This window comes from Podarcis liolepis (genome assembly GCF_965112155.1).
Source record: "Podarcis liolepis genome assembly, chromosome: 4".
NCBI classification, from domain to species: domain Eukaryota; kingdom Metazoa; phylum Chordata; class Lepidosauria; order Squamata; family Lacertidae; genus Podarcis; species Podarcis liolepis.
Window position 1 is genome coordinate 19029935 of NC_139558.1, and position 17797 is coordinate 19047731.

At 42.4% G+C, this 17797-nt stretch overlaps 2 protein-coding genes across 6 annotated transcripts in view; one reads left to right on the forward strand and one right to left on the reverse strand.

Annotated features, from left to right (window-relative positions):
* Window positions 1–17797, forward strand: part of SLITRK1 (SLIT and NTRK like family member 1) — a 590368-nt gene that overhangs the window by 123002 nt on the left and 449569 nt on the right. The window lies entirely within an intron of this gene.
* The window catches only part of LOC310706032 (uncharacterized protein), a 119833-nt gene that overhangs the window by 38470 nt on the left and 63566 nt on the right, over window positions 1–17797 (reverse strand). The window lies entirely within an intron of this gene.

Consider the following 17797-nt stretch of genomic DNA (forward strand, 5'->3'; position numbering starts at 1 on the left):
TGCAACTCATAACACTAAAAAAATAGTCACTGGAAAGGGCTTAGACAAGGAATGGAGAGTTTGTGGCACTCCAGATGTTGTGGGATTCTAACTTCCATCAACCCCAGCTAAGCATTGCCAATGGTAAAGGATGGCAGACATTGCAATATCACAACATCTGGAAGGCCACAGGTTCCCCATCCTTGGCATAGGCCAGGCATGGGCAAACCTGGTGCTCCAGATGTTTTGGGACTACAATTGCTATCATCCTTGACCACTGGTCCTGTTAGCTAGGGATGATGGGAGTTGTAGTCCCAATATATCCGGAGGGCCAAGTTTGCCTATGCCTGCCATAGGCTCTGGCATGGTAGCAAAGGACAGGAGCCCATCAGAGCTTAGTTATGTCTGCATAACTTCCTTTCCCAACCTGATGCTGCCCAAACATTTTAGACTACAACTCCTTTTGTCCCCGAGCATCAACCATATTACCTGGGGCTGATGCGTGTTGCAGTGCAAAAACATCTGAATGGCACCAGCTTGGGGAAGGCTGCCCTACAGCCAATGCAGAAGTGGCTCACCCTGTGGAGTGCATCAGCAACAGTAGTGTCCAGGTAATGGAGGTACTGCCACTTATTGAGAGAGGATGGGACAAAACGGCAGGGGGGGGCACAATGGCAGAACAAATCTGGATCATCTACTGATGCACTCACAGTGTGTTGACTTCCCTGCTGCATTGATTGTCCTGTAAAGGTAAACGTCCCCTGGATGGTTAAGTCCAGTCAAAGGCGACTAATGGGGGTTGCGGCGCTCAACTCGCTTTTAGGCCACAGACAGCTTTCCAGGTCATGTGGCCAGCATGACTAAACTAAACAGAAACCAGACTAAACAGAAACCAGAGCACACGGAATCACCGTTTACCTTCCCGTCACAGCAATACCTATTTATCTACTTGCACTGGTGTGCTTTCGAACGTCTAGGTTGGCAGGAGCTGGGACAGAGCAACAGGAGCTCACCCCGTTGTGGGGATTTGAACCACCAACCTTTTGATCGGCAAGTCCAAGCCAGTGGTTTAGACTACAACACCACCCGCCTCCCCCTAAGCCCTGTAAGCAACAGTGGTCACATGGTGAGATACTTTTTATTTATTTTTTTTTAAGTTGCAAAATGCTCAGCAGTAACTGATAAGAGAATCAGCCATGATCTCCATTTGCCTTCTTATTTTAGCTAAGCAAAGCTAGGATTACTGAAGTTAGGCAACTGTGGGCTCTCTCTTGTCTTTTTAACATTCTCCATCTATGCTCCAAAGATTTCTAAAAGCTGAAAGGTACACAGAGAGATGGGAAGATTTTGCTTTTTTACAAAACAAAAAAGGACATCATCTGTGTTGCTCTTGTTCTTTCTAGTACGTGTGTGAGGGAGAAAGCGTTGTGCCTCCTCCAGCTGCATGGTAACAATGGGAGCTGATTACAAAATTATTTCTGAAAGGCCCAATTGTTGCTGGAATTGTTCTCAGTGAACTACAGGGAATAATGTATGTTATTTGCAGCACCAAATGCCGCAGAAGAATAAAAGCACCTAGTACTCGTGACATTTCATAGAGCCAAACAGATATTCATGATAACAGTAGGAACGAACCTGAGTATTACGCACATGCAAAGGTTTTAGCGATAACAGATAACTATTTGGATGCATGAAGTGGCTCTTTAATGAATCAGGTCATTGGTTCATCCAAACCAGTATGCTCTACTCTATCACGCTGGTGCCGCTGTGTTCTAAACCACAGAGCCTCTTGGGCTTGCTGATCAGAAGGTCGGTGGTTTGAATCCCTGCAACAGAGTGAGCTCCTGTTGCTCTGCCCCAGCTCTTGCCAACCTAGCAGTTCAAAAGCACACCAGTGCAAGTAGATAAATAGGTACTGCAGTGACGGGAAGGTAAACAGCGTTTCTGTATGCTCTGGTTTCTGCCACAGTGTTCCGTTGTGCCAGAAGCAGTTTAGTCATGCTAGCTACATGTCTGTGAACAAATGCCGGCTCCCTTGGCCTGTCTGTGAACAAATGCCGGCTCCCTTGGCCTGAAAGCAAGATGAGCACCACAACCCCGTAGTCACCTTTGACTGGACTTATCCATCCAGGGGTCCATTACCTTTTCACTCTATCCAGTAGTGGTTTTCCAAGATCTTAGGTACAAGTTCGGTTCGTGGCCCGTCTACCTGAGATACTTTTAGTTAGAGATGCCAGGAACTGAATATGGGAGCATCTCCTCAAAAGAATTGCACTCCATCTATGAGCCATGTGTCCGTACATTGTTTTCCTCACATTTATGGGCAATCTCTCAATCTCAATGTCTACAAAAGATGTTGCCATGTTTCTGCTCAGCATTCAGTGCCTCTCAGGAAGGCTCAGGCTCTCTTCACCCTGTTTGGGTAGGGTTGCCATATTTCAAAAAGTGAAAATCCAAACTCCATCACTGGTGGCCGCTGGGAGATTGCCTTAGCTGGGAAAACTGGGCAGAGCAATACCTCCAGCTAGTCCAGCCCACTCCCCTCCTCAGCCCAGTCAGAGGGTTTCAATTGTTCGGCTAGAATCAGAAGGGAAGATATGGAAAACCTGCTCCCTCTTTACCTGGAGAAGGTTGGTATTCAGATTCCCTCTCTCCCTCTCTTTTTCAGTGTGTGTGGGTGTGGGTGTGCACACTGCATAGGTTGTTCTAAAGGACTGAGCATAAAGAAGTATTATTTATCAAATGAATAGGGATTGGGAATCAAATTGTTTTACAGAAAGAAATTTTAGCTTCTTCAACAATGGATGTCTTTGAAACCAGTCCTTGCTTACAGCGCTCAAGGAGATGGCTAAGCTGCTCCATTGTTTTCAAGAACTGTGAGTTAAGTGTACAGTCATTATAATCCTTTCAAGGAGATTGCAGCAATTCCTTTCCAAAACTACCCTCTCTCTTGCAACGTATTATCAGTGATACAGTATATGAAATATATATTTAAAGATGCAATTAAGGCATGCCGTCTGGCTCTGGTCATTGGCCTTGTGAGCAAATTTGCGGCTAGTCAAGTCCTGAACACACTTAAACTTCTGGTTCAAATCCTGTTTCTGCCACAGAATGAATGGGAAACCATAAATGTGTTGCTTGGGGTCAAAGGCTTTGAGGGGTAGGAGATTCTTAATCAGATTGTTTAGAAGTTTAAAGCAGCTGTAAAAGGATCCAGTTTTGGACAAGGCTGTGGTACTGGGAAGGAAGGAAGGAGAAGGAGAAGGAGAAGGAGAAGGAGAAGGAGAAGGAGAAGGAGGAGAAGGAGAAGGAGAAGGAGAAGAAGAAGAAGAAGAAGAAGAAGAAGAAGAAGAAGAAGAAGAAGAAGAAGAAGAACAACAACAACAACAACAACAACAACAACCATTTATTTGTACCCTGCCCATCTGACTGGGTTGCCCCAGCCACTCTGGGCGACTTCCAGCATATATAAAAACATAATAAAAATGGAATGTACATATTGTGGCCTTGAGGTTGTTTCTAATGCTGCCTAGGAATGTATGCAAACATCATGTTTTCTTGTTGGTGAGGCTATTAATCTGGGTTCCACAATAAGGACAAATTTAGTCCACCTAGAAGAGAAAATCGTATCTATTTTCTTCTTGCTCACTATGGCATCCCGTATCACATACCAGCAGATTGATTTGAGTATCAAACCTCTGAATTAGAGGGGGGAAACAAAGCAAGTTTAAAAGCTTGGATGTTAGTGATAAAAGATACTATCCTGCACCCCATCCATAAGAAACAGGGGAGGGAGGGAGATAGAGTTATCCTTGCCCTTGGCAAATATGCAGAAAGGGTTTTGGGATGCTTCACACCCTAATGGAGGGACTAAGGGATTTCAAACTGCTAGTCTATTATAAGGTTTGGCATACTGCAACAAGACCAGCATGACAGAACCTTTGATACATTTGATACGCTGGACTCCACATCATGAAAACAGGATTTCACCTCAGGGCACAATTGCTGTATACTTGCCTCTGCCGCAAATATGTTCTGTTCAGTTTTTAAAAACCCGAACGCCGCAGATTAATATGGAAAGAGACAGAACAGATCATCTCTGTGTGTGTCTCAACCTGCTGAGAAACTAGCAGTGCAATTCTGCACCACCGGGCAAGCAACTTTTGAAAAGATCTCTGAACGCATGTGAAATCGGCACGCACCAAAAATAAGACTGATCGGTCCATCCCTAGGAAAGAGTTCAATTCCCATAGAATCATAGAGTTGGAAGAGACCACAAGGGCCATCGAGTCCAACCCCCTGCCAAGCAGGAAACACCATCAGAGCACTCCTGACATATGGTTGTCAAGCCTCTGCTTAAAGACCTCCAAAGAAGGAGACTCCACCACACTCCTGGGCAGCAAATTCCACTGTCGAACAGCTCTTACTGTCAGGAAGTTCTTCCTAATGTTTAGGTGGAATCTTCTTTCTTGTAGTTTGCATCCATTGCTCCGTGTCCGCTTCTCTGGAGCAGCAGAAAACAACCTTTCTCCCTCCTCTATGTGACATCCTTTTATATATTTGAACATGGCTATCGTTGCCCCCATCCAACCTCTTGCCTCTGAAGAATTGAATTTTACAAAAATCCCGTGTGGCATCTGATCAATGATCTGCCTTCTTCTCTAGTTGTACTCTTAAACTGATGCACAATTCATGTTTCCTTAGTGGAACTAAAATACAGGAAGTACATTTGTCATGAATGATTGAATGGTACTTATGTTTCCTCAATCATACAGTTCGTCTCTGCCAACTGTGTCTCCTACTGCCACTAATTATGAAGAATCTGTTTTGTTCCTGATTAGACCACCATGCTAGGTAAGGATAAAACTTAAATATGGCAGAGGTGGTGTTCTTTTTGTTTTGTTTAGCAAATGAACAAAAAGCATTGGAGGGCAGCACTAAAGACCAAACGCCAGATGGGATAAATCCTAAACAGAGGAAATGGATGGATTGGAATGGTGACAAAACAGGCTGTAGCCTGTGCTGTGTGAGGGAAGGGAAGGAAAAAACCAATACTTGTTTTTAAGGGTGCTTGAGCTTGACATAGCAAAGAAATGACCTAGGGACCTGGATGTCATGCTTAGGGCTTTTTTCTGGGGGTACGCAGGAGTACGCGTACCCCTAAACATTTTGTGAATCTTTGTGCTTTTGTCCATTTACTGTATTTATTTTCCCTGATTTGAACTATAAAATGATGATTTTCTTGAGTCAAAATAAGAGTACCCCTAAACATTTTTTTAAAAGAAAAAAAAGCATTGGTCATGCTACAATTTTCACAGATACAGAGTGCTACCCCATTTAACTGATTGCGTTTAACAGGAGTGGTGTCCTCCTCTGTTATTTCCAGATACATATCCAAATGGATGGGATAAAAGGAGACGAGAAATAATTATTTGTATAGCATCCCTTGGACAGTGAAACGCGCCAAGGTTAATAGAATTAAAGCATGGATTAAATTCATGAAGTGAGATGCGGCTGCTGGCATTCACAGAGGATATGCTTAGTCTTTTAGTGACACCTCTGCATTCAATACAATTAAGGCTGGAGGAGATGAAAATGTGGTGAGTTGCAGTAAAACAGAGGAGTTGCAAGAGGGGAAAGAATGCTCTCATAAGTCATTGTAAACTTGAAAGGTGGGGAGCAGCCTCCATCGACACATGGTTGTGGCGAATGACAACAATGGACCTCCTGGTTATCACATTCCTAATATGTGCAGTGTGTTCTTCTCAAAGCCACATAGATCAAGTTAGCCTGCACACCGGGTTAGAATACTTAACAAGTTGTGATATGTTTTTCTGGGCAGGGATGGGCTGAGCAGTGAACTCCATCCTGTTTCAAACACACACACACACACACAAATTATTTATGATTTTCAGTTTTATGCATTTCAATAATTTTACAACCATTTTAACATTTCGAAACTTGACTTCCTTCCCCCTTTTTCTGTGGTTCCTTAAATTTATTTTTAATAGTTTCTGCATATTCAACTTAACTTAATTTGCTCATTTGTTCATCTACTTTAAATATATACTCTTACAAAATGGCAGGCTACTGCAATAATCCTGCCATTGTTCTTATCTGTTTACAATTTGTTTGTAAATATTCAATAAAACATTTCCATTCTTTTATAAAAAGTTTTTTATCTTGATTTCTTATTTTTCCTGTAAGTTTCATCATTTCTGCATATTCCACAAGTTTTTGTAACCATTCTTTCTCCGGCACTTCTTCTTATTTCCATTTTTTTTGCCTCTGTAGTCACATACATGAATAAATTTCTATACAGTTTATGTAGTTCTGTCCCTATAATTCCCAAAGAAAAGCTGCTGAGTTGTGGTTCTTTTTTTTACAAACGTTGTTTTAAACATATTTTTCCGTTCATTATATATCATTTCCCAGTAAGCTTTAACATTACTACAAGACCACCACATATGATAAAAATAACCTTCTTTCTCTTTACATTCCCAACACTTATTTGATTTGGATTTATACATTTTTACCAATTTACTCGGTGTTAGGTACCTTCGATATATCATTTTCATATAATTTTCTCTTAGACCATAACATGCTGTAAATTTTATATCCTTATTTTAAGGAGTTTTCTCTACATTTAATGGATGAGAATTTTGAAAGCAGCACGTATTTTTCACAGCTCTCATTGATTTCAATGGCTGTAAATTTTATATTCTATCCTGTTTCAAACTCACTGGCACTCAATCTTTGGACTCAGCTATACAGCCACAAATATAACATTTTCCATGTGTTTTAAGTACATTGTACAAATATGACACTAGATGGCAATGGTGAGCTAATGGGAAATTCAATATATACCGTATTTTTCGCTCTATAACACACACTCGACCATAACACGCACGTAGTTTTTAGAGGAGGAAAATCCGTAGGCATGCCACCCGTAGGCATTCCCTCCATAACACGCACAGACATTTCCCCTTACTTTTTAGGAGGAAAAAAGTGAGTGTTATGGTGCAAAAAATACAGTAAATATATATATATATTTTTAAGCATTTTCACAGCGCTTTTTATATATGTCTAGATTCAGCCATAGGTCTGTTCTATTTGTTTGTATCCCACTTCATTGCATTCTGTGCATTTTGTGTGCATTTTTAATATATGTGTGCAAAACACACACTTTTCTGTGCTTTTCAATACATTTACCTGTAACGTAAGCACCTTTCTGTAAAATACAAGTTTTGACACACACTGTGGAACACACAAAAATGCACTGCAAAATCCAGAGAAGTGTGTGATCCAACTAGGAGCTGTGTTCTTATCTGCAAGAAAGTTCAGGAATGTCAGTTGTGTCAGTCAATTGCTTCCAAACTCAATGAATAGAGCTGACAAACATTAGGAGCTGCACTTTGTATGCTTCCAGGAAGAAGAAGAAGAAGAAGAAGAAGAAGAAGAAGAAGAAGAAGAAGAAGAAGAAAAGTTTGGATTTGATATCCTGCCTTTCACTCCCTTTAAGGAGTCTCAAAGCGGCTAACATTCTCCTTTCCCTTCCTCCCCCACAACAAACACTCTGTGAGGTGAGTGGGGCTGAGAGACTTCAAAGAAGTGTGACTAGCCCAAGGTCACCCAGCAGCTGCATGTGGAGGAGCAGGGAAGCGAACCCAGTTCCCCAGATTACGAGTCTACCGCTCTTAATCACTACACCACACTGGCTCTCAGGAGCTCCCAGGACTTAGTATAGACATCTGTATGGTACCTATGTGCTTTGGGAAACAGGAAAAAATGACACAAGGGAAAAGTGCTCAACACTCCCCACCCCAACTCTATCGTACTTTAATTTTAGCCCCTTCCCATGACTGCTATTCAATTAAAACAATAACAACACACAGGAGATTTTGTTCTCTGCATTTTCCTATAGCCTATCTACTTGTGTACTTAATCAGTAATACGTAAGCATACAGACATAGTATTTTCACTTTCACTTAAAAGCAGTACCAGTCCTAGAAGCTTCACATTAGAATGTGCATTGCAATGTAATGTAATGAACGCGGTATCCATTCATAATGCAGAATTTGTTGCAATGCAAATGGGAACATGCACTCCAATCCACAGTTCTGAGCCAGTAGTCATGTGGAACAGCTTATTATGCCCAATTATAGCTTGGTCAGCGCCTTGTCTTCGAGGCAAAATTATATATTTGACATAATTATCATGTCCTTCATTACTGTGTTTTCTGAAATTGCCATTCTTATATTTCCACCGTTAAGGTGAACCTGATGTACGGCAGATAGAAGTTAAATGTTGAGCTTCCATGTTTAAACGATGTGCTTATTTTTTTATTTATACATCATATTTCGGCCGGCAGGCACACAAGGTTCACTTTCTAATAATCTAACAGAAAACAGCTACCTGCAAGTAAAGCAAATTTAAAACAAGGATAAGCTATATAAATCACTGAACTTCAGCACCCTGAAACAGTGAAATGACAAACGTGCATACTTGTGTCTACCTAGGGCAATGCCTGAATAGAAGATGCTATTTTATTTTTGCGTGGCTCCATTTACTTCCAACTGACAGGCACTCAGCCACTTGAGTTCATTGTTGGAAGGAATTATTTGGGACCATGATTATAGGATTTCCGATTGGGATTATGAGTTTTGAGGGTGTTCCAAAATCTATCCCTCTGAGCCAGCCAGGAGTCATACATTCGCAAGAGTCAAACATTCACACTCTGAAGTGGATTACAAATTCTCTGTGTGCCATTCCTCTCTCTGATCCAACTTCCAACCTTTGGAGATGGACCTTCTTCAAACAGCAGTAACTGGTTGTTTAAAAGGGAGAAGGAGAGGCTGGATTCAGTTCTCCTTGCTCTCCACTTTCCACCAAACAGCCGATTACCGTATTTTGCACTCTATAGGATGCACTTTTCCCCCTCCAAAGATGAAGGGGAAATGTGTGTGCGTCCTATGGAGTGAATGCAGGCTCCTTGGCTTCAGCGATAGCAACAGGAAGCCTCCGAAATGCAGAGGAAGTGCTCCCTCTGCGCTCTGGAGGCTTTGCATTGCTTTCGCTGAAGCCTGGAGAGGGAGAGGGGTCGGTGCGCACCGACCCCTATCGCTCTCCAGGCTTCAGGCAGCTATCCGCAAGCCTTCGGAGCGCAGCAGGAGTCCCCCCCACACTCCAAAGGCTTGCGGATAACAGCCTGAAGCCTGAAGCCCGGGGAGCACAGCGCCAACTCCTGCTGCATTCCCTGGGCTTCAGGCAACTACCCGCAAGCCTTCGCATGCCCCAGCCCCGCAAGCTCCGGGAGCGGCGGCAAGGCTGTGCGCAACCTTGCTGCTGCTCCCGGACCTGTTCTGGGGGCTGGGGTCGGGGGAAGCTCCAGCTTCCCACGCCCTAGCCCCGCAGCTAAAAACAAAGCCAAGACGAAGTGGGATCCATCCCGCTGTCTTGGCTTCTGCCAAAGCCGCGCGCAGCCTCTCCCAGCTGGAGAGGTTGCATGCTTTTTGGGGCTGGGGGGAGGGTGAATTTTTTTTCCTTTATTTCCCCCCCCCCCTAAAAACTAGGTGCACCCTATGGAGCGAAAAATACAGTATTAGCATGGTTCCTGCTTTTTGAAGAGTATATAATACATGCTATGCTGCATGGGCATGTTTACACTGAATTCTGGGCATGTTAAATTAGTTATATGGTGATATTATCTGAGCTTTAGAAATTTATAGTTAGAAATCCAAGTACTGTACTATTTTAAAATGTTCAAAATGTTATGCATTTGATACAAAATTCAGTTCCATTTTTGTTATTACAAAACACAGACTATACACTTTTTATTATCATTACAAATCAGTTTCGTATGGGCTATTCTTGTGTTTGATCAATAAGTAAATATAAAATCCTAACTCGGCTGACAGGCTTCATTGAATGTAAAGATCTGGTTTTTCTGTATGACACAGAGATTTTTGGAGTATAAAGGCTGCACATGCCTGCAGCTGTATAAATGGGTGTGATGGGGCTTGTATAAATTAAAATAACTGCTAGCCAGCCTGTGGCGTTGCCATAAAACTGGATCCTGCTAAAGTATGTGCATCTAGAGCATGGGGTTATTAGCAGATGAATTATTCCAGGTGAAGGCAGTCATTTGACAGACATTAACAAAGGACTACTGCCTTTTTTGTCACTTTCACATTAGGCGAATATAGTTTATGCCAACAACTCACATTATGTGAAGGGCCCTTCTGTAAAATATTTAGCTGTTGGGAACACATTCTTATTGCACTTAAATCATCATTATTTCTATTGCATTATTTCTCAGTGGTACAAGTCAGCAGAAAGAAAAGAAGAGAGCAATTCAAATTGCTTGCTGAGACTCTGCAAAGTGGAAGAGCTGCTACCATAACCGTAGACCAGATACTGACAGCGTCAGAAGAGTGAGCAGGCAGATCAGGTCTGATCCTTGTACCAGATTCAGACTACCAAAGCGATTTAGCCCAGATCAGACCTGATGCTGGCTGGTGCCAACTTTGAGAACAGCTTGGGATCCAGCAGATTCTGTGTTCTGTGTTCTATTGCAGAATATGTTCATTATAGTTTCATTTGTTTCATGTTCAGTAATTTCTTGCTGAGTCCTCCCAGTTGTGAAAACTGCTATCAGGCCTTGGGGGAAAATTGAGCAGCTGAGATTTCGGTCAGCATGTTGATGCCTCCCTTAGCTACTAATTGCATTGGTCATATGAATGTTTATCAGTTCCTCTTGGGAAATATTTATTGCAGTTTTGATCTGCGGAAGACCTTTGAAAGAGGACCCTTTTCTGGAAGCCTGCCTGTTGTCACTTGCTTACAGCAGTCTTCAATATTCTCATTATTACTAGTTCAGTTGGTTGGTTGGTTGGTTGGTTGGTTGGTTGGTTACTGTTATGCCATATAGTTCCTTGAAAAAAAATATGTTGAGATTTACACTTTGTAATTGCAATGATATTTTGACTTCTCTTTATTGTAAATTTCTCCTTACTGATATATTGTTGTTGCATCTGTGTGCCTTGTAGCACTTTTGTGGTTGTAATATACTGTCGAACTGTGCCCTTGTATGTCATTTGACAGGGATGCTACTAACAGGCCTTTCAGGTCCACCTGCTCATTGGCAGACAGTGGGAGGCTGACTGAGGTGGCAGAAGCAAGCAAAGGATTGCTTCTGCTCAACCCACCTCCCATTTTCATTGTAGCTTAAGTAGTATTTCTCTTAAGCAACTGCAGCAAACCCTCAAAAAGGTATTAAGAACATAGAAAGCTGCCTAATGTCGACACAAACCACTGCTCCATCCAACTCACAATCATCTATGCTGACTGGCAATGGCTTTCCAGGGTTTCAGATACCAAACTGTACCCGGAAATGTCAAGTATTGAACCCAGGGCCTTCTTAGGGAGTGAAGCAGCAGTCTTGGGCGGCAGAAGCACAAATTTCTAGTGAGATCTCGCCAAAGCCTGCTGCTGTCCTTGCCACCATACAACCTATAGTAGGTAAGGGAAGTGGCAGGGCGTGGTGACACGTCCCATTTTGCCTCAAGCAGCAAAATAGGATGTGCCAACCCTAGGCCTTCTGGATGCAAAGCAGAGAGTCTATAACTGAGCTATGGTCCTTTCTTTCCCGTTGACCCTCACTAAGCCCTTAGATATTTTCTTTGGGTCTTACTACTATAGAAATCCCTAGTTCCAAAGAACTTACTAGAATCTTCAGAAAGCCATCTACTCAGCACCTAAAACAGGTTCCTCATTATTTAAAGGAGGAAGCAGATCCCATTTATCAGCTAATCACTGGGTATGGAGTTTTCCCACATAACTTTAGTCTTCTTGTTTCTCATCCCGAACCTCACTAGGCCATCACTTGTGAAGATCGATCACCATCTGCTTACCATCTGAACCAGCGGTCAGCAAACTTTTTCAGCAGGGAGCTGGTCTGCTGTCCCTCAGACCTTGTGGACTATATTTTGAAGGGGGGGGGGGATAAACGAATTCCTATGCCCCACAAATAATCCAGAGATGCATTTTAAATAAAAGGATACATTCTACTCAAGTAAAAACACGCTGATTCCCGGACCATCTGTGGGCCAGATTTAGAAGGCGATTGGGCCGGATCTGCCCCCAAGCCTTAATTTGCCTACCCATGATCTGAACTAACATTGTTCTCTTCTTTTCCTCTCTTTTGTATTCCCCTGAGTTCTGAGACTGTACTGTTCTCCACAACCACTGCTTTTGAATTCTGTAACCCCAAGAACCCCCCCCCATTTCACTACATTGTATATGACAGCCATACAGAATTTTATGTACTGTGCTTTTGATATGGTACCTCTTATCCACCTGTGTAACATCCGCAAAGCATTTCCAAAACATTGTTGGCATGGTGTGGAGGGAACACATATGGGGTGGGGGGAGGAATAGATTGTGTGTTTCTGGTGATGCACTCTAGAGCTAAACAGTACATTTAAGTTCTATTGATTTGGGGAAAGAGTTTTACGAACCTTGTGTTTTGAAAAGAGAAACAAAGACAACAAGGAAGCAAGAGAGTCAACACCACTCCTTTCTTCACCGAAAAGAGAGATGGATTTTGACATAATATATTTAGTGCAAAGCAGATCCAGAAGCAAAACACCCCAGAAGTGTCATGCAATATGGATGTATATGGATGTATATATAATGCCAGAGGATTGAGGTGGAAAATCAATCATTCCCTTGGAGAAGTGAAGCAATTTACCATTCAGCCTTGGCAGAATATCTATCTAAGGAGAAGAAATTAGAAATTTCTGTGTGTATAACTCCACGCCCAAGTTTCCTCATCTGCTGTTGCTCAGGATTTCATGACTACCATATCTATCCTACCTTTTTATCAGATGAACAGAACAATTCTTCATCTGGTTTTGGTCCAAATGCGATGGTGGTGATCTGGAAATGCTAATTCCCTTGTCATTGTCACACCATTTACTGGTAAGCATTAAGGTAATAGTAGCATCATCATGCCTTCGTGCCTGATTAGGATGGTTGGTCCTTTAAGGCTGATGGATTCCTGAGGCCCCTGTTGACTTGACTAACCCTCTTGTTGAAGCTCTATTGGTGCCAAATATTTCATATATATATTGGATCATTCATTGGTTGGTTCTTTCTCTGAGACTGGTACTTCAACTCGGCTTGCATCCATGAAACTCAGCCTAGCATTATCTAAGTCCGAATGTCACTTTCTATACCGATGGAAAATAGTGTCTGATCTGACTCCAGATGTAATAAACTCTGTAGCAAGAGAACAGTTTCTTCCTAGGTGTGAAGCCAAGTATCATAAGGAGACATGGAAAGAGCATGGCATATTCTTCTCCTGTATGTGTTTGTGTTATTTGTTAAACTAACTCTCACCCACTTATATAGCTCTGTGTTCAGTCTTCAAAATGTAGGTATTACAATTACAGCTTCCATAGTACTTTCAAATTCTGCAGTTTATGTTTGTGAGGTGGTGTATCTAATTTATTTTTTATTTAGTCTTCTTTCGTACACTTTGCTCACAGCTATTCCTACTGGTATAAAGAAAAATACCCCCAATGTTTTATACATTATCATGCAAAGGTCACATGATTGATAAGATGTTATAGAAAATCTGATACAATGGTATTTTGGGTTAAGAACTTAATTCATTCTGGAGGTCCCTTCTTAACCTGAAGCTGTTCTTAATCTGAGGTAACACTTTAGCTAATGGGGCCTCCTGCCACCGCTGCGTGATTTCTGTTCTCATCCTGAAGCAAAGTTCTTAACCTGAGGTACTATTTCTGGCTTAGCAGAGTCTGTAACCTGAAGCATCTGTAACCTGAAGCATCTGTAACCTGAGGTACCACTGTACCTTGCTTTTACATTAATGATGGAAAATATATCAGGGTGGAGCTTATTGAACACAAGTCAATTCAAATGAAATAGTTCACTTAATAATGAGGGGGAAATGTGCTCAAAATGTAAACTTGGAATGAGCAACCTTACTTTGGGGAGAGCTCAGATCTAGAAGCATAACTGTAGTCTCATTATTTAGGAAGTAAATATATTAAAATTTATGAGCATCAGACAAAAGAAAACCTCAAACTAATGGTGTTTTTTCCCCTCTCTCTATCCTTTTAAAAATCCATGTCTTCAAGGAGAAAACCTGCAGGGAAATAAAATAGTCAGTAGGGATGGTCTGTTCTGCGCAGCATCAATGAAGAAGGTTATAAATAGAACCTAATAAAGCATAAATAGGAAGATAGGAAACAAAAGTCAATTCATGAATTGCCAATAATGTAAGTTACGAAGTTGGCAACACCTTCTTTTCCCAGTAGTATGAATAAATTCAAAGCAGGGAATATATAGTTAAGCACTGTATTTACATAGAATTACAGAGAAAGTTGCCTTTGAAGGGGATGTCTGTGCTGCAAATTCACTACTCAGAGATAATAGATGGGCGTGATTAGAGTGGTAAGTTATAACAAATCAAACATTGGCAGGCTACTTTGGGAAATTTTACCCTCGCAGCTAAATAATCTCAAGTTTGCCACGAACAATATATTTTAGCCATCAAGTACCTGGGGGAACATGAATATTTTAAAGCTTTGCCTACGTGCTAATTATGAGGTGGATTGGCATACCTCAAAAGGGAGGGCATTCCATAATTAAGGAACTGCTACTGAGAAGATCCTAGCATGCAGTGGTGCCAAGTAGGGGGCCCCAGGGGGCACCCCCCCAAATAAAGTGAAGGGGTTGGGTCCCCTCAGAGTTCTGCGGCATATGCACACCATGCAGAGTGTGCTTGCGCAATGCAAGCAAACCAAAGGGTGTCTGCATGACACATTTGCAGAATGCACAAGAGACATCAGCACGCCCTGGGATATGTGTGCACAGTGCATGCACGACATGGGAAGCACTGATGTTGCACGATCCAGAGTAAGTCTTTATCCTCATGTTGTTGTTGTTTAGTCATTTAGTCGTGTCCGACTCTTCATGACCCCATGGACCAGAGCACGCCAGGCCCTCCTGTCTTCCACTTCCTCCCGCAGTTTGGTCAAACTCATGTTGGTAGTTTTGAGAACACTGTCCAACCATCTTGTCCTCTGTCATCCCCTTCTCCTTGTGCCCTCCATCTTTCCCAACATCAGGGTCTTTTCCAGGGAGTCTTCTCTTCTCATGAGGTGGCTAAAGTATTGGAGCCTAAGCTTCATGATCTGTCCTTCCAGTGAGCACTCAGGACTGATTTCCTTCAGAATGGATAGGTTTGATCTTCTTGCAGTCCATGGGACTCTCAAGGTCTCCTCCAGCACCATAATTCAAAAGCATCAATTCTTCAGCAATCAGCCTTCTTTATGGTCCAGCTCTCACTTCCATACATCACTACTGGGAAAACAATAGCTTTTACTATACGGACCTTTGTTGGCAAGGTGATGTCTCTACTTTTTAAGATGCTGTCTAGGTTTGTCATTGTTTTTCTCCCAAGAAACAGGTGTCTTTTCATTTCGTGGCTGCTGTCACCATCTGCAGTAATCATGGAGCCCAGAAAAGTAAAATCTCTCACTGTCTCCATTTCTTCCCCTTCTATTTGCCAGGAGGTGATGGGACCAGTGGCCATGATCTTTTTTTTTCTTTTTTCTTTTTTGATGTTGAGCTTCAAACCATATTTTGTGCCTTTATCCTCAAAGCTCATAGCAAAAAGGGCACAAAGGGTACTTGAAAATTGGGGAAATTGTGTGTGTGTTTTTCAATCATGTTTGACAAATACATATGCAAAGCCCAGCAACACAGGAGCGTCTCCACATCAGGGCAACAATCATAAGGATCTGGGAAATGAAGTCTCCCACCCCCTCCCCATAAATGTCCAGAAGATAGCATTTATTACTGTAGTTCTACAGCCTCAATGCGAAATTCTACAATCCAGGGCAGCTCTTTACATGCATAGCTGGATTCTCTTTGTAGTTTTCAGCACTGCATCTCTCACCGTGACACGGCTACCTGCTTCTAAACCTGAACAGCAGCTTGCCAGAGCAAATGTAGAAAATAAAAGCTAGGAAACTGCATGGAAATTCCCAGGGATGTGTGCAGCTCAGGATGGGATAATCTGTCCAATTTAGCTTCTCGTTTTTCCCATTTCAAATTCAGATCGCCACATTTCCAAATCAAGTTTGCACCCTTAAGGAAATTTATCTGTATTTTAATGTGCACTTCCCTGGCTATACAAGTTTAGCGCCACATCCAGGCTGAAAACGCAACACAACATGGGTGTAGCTGGGGGGGGGGCAGGAAGGGGCAGCTGCCCTCCTAAATCAATAAAAACACATAGCTAACTGAGCTTCTGCCACTCCAACAAAAGGCCTGCCCCCTAACAAAAATCCCAGTTATGCCCATGCAACACAACACAACAGAAATTGGCAGTCTTAGTCACTTTCACCTGAATCTAGGAAGGTACCCCTTTACAGACTCCACCTGAATAGTTAGGCATTGAGAGTACAGTGGTACCTCGGGTTAAGAACTTAATTCGTTCTGGAGGTCCGTTCTTAACCTGAAACTGTTCTTAACCTGAGGTACCACTTTAGCTAATGGGGCCTCCCGCTGCTGCCGTGCCACCACTGCGCGATATCTGTTCTCATCCTGAAGCAAAGTTCTTAACCCCAGGTACTATTTCTTGGTTAGCGGAGTCTGTAACCTGAAGTGTCTGTAACCTGAAGCTTCTGTCACCCGAGGTACCACTGTATGAAGCCATAGGGGCATGTGATAATGGGATTCAAGTTCAGTGGAACAGAGTAGGTGATGTGCAAGCACTGTACCCATGTCTCTCATGCTGGATCAGATCATATAGCTTTTATTATTTCCCCCAGTGTAGTATTACCTAAGCAATTACTACTGATGAATAAGCGCCATTCATGGTGCAACTTTATTATGGAGACATGGGAGCAATTCTTATAGTTTTTACAAATTGAAATAGTGAGTAGATTTGACAACATTCTTACTCCCACTGATCCCGCACTCCTGATATTGGGTCGATCTGCAGACAATAGCATGGGACAATACTTGTCTTTACCCTCTGAAAATCTGTCAGTTCCTGCATGTCAGCTTCTTTCAAAGGCACAGGAGTAGGTCAGGTTTTCAACTCACTTCTGGTCCATCTTCACAGTAAACACTTCTGTCTCTGGTAGTATAGCCATATGCAGATTCTTGATCTCTCATATACTGAAGACGAGGCATTTTTATTTCCTCTTTTTCCCAGGATTCTTCAGTGTGTTTAGATGTGTTCCTTACTGTGTTGGCTTTCAGGAAATGAGTATATTCTGGCTGGACAGTTCCATCAGACTGAGTCATATTTTCCTCACATCTGTTTGTGCAGTCCTCCATCATATGTCACTGAATTATGAATGTTGGTTTTCGAAAGAAGTCTTCCAAAATGTCAAAAGCCATGTATATACATTTTGGTATACAGTCTTTTGGTTTTTGTTTAACTCGCTTTAGAATCACCACAAAATCACTACACAGCTGTTTTCCCTGTATCATCATTGACTTCATTGTTTCATCTAAAGCTTGTTAGTCACCTTGAAGACTAGCAGACTGGTAATCTATACAATGGAACATCTCAGGCCAAACAAATACCCCCCACACACTTTTTGTGCCTCATTCACAGGGAAATGGGACGGGGGTGGCGCTGTGGGTTAAACCACAGAGCCTAGGGCTTGCCGATCAGAAGGTCGGCGGTTCGAATCCCCGTAACGGGGTGAGCTCCCATTGCTTGGTCCCTGCTCCTGCCAACCTAGCAGTTCGAAAGCACGTCAAAGTG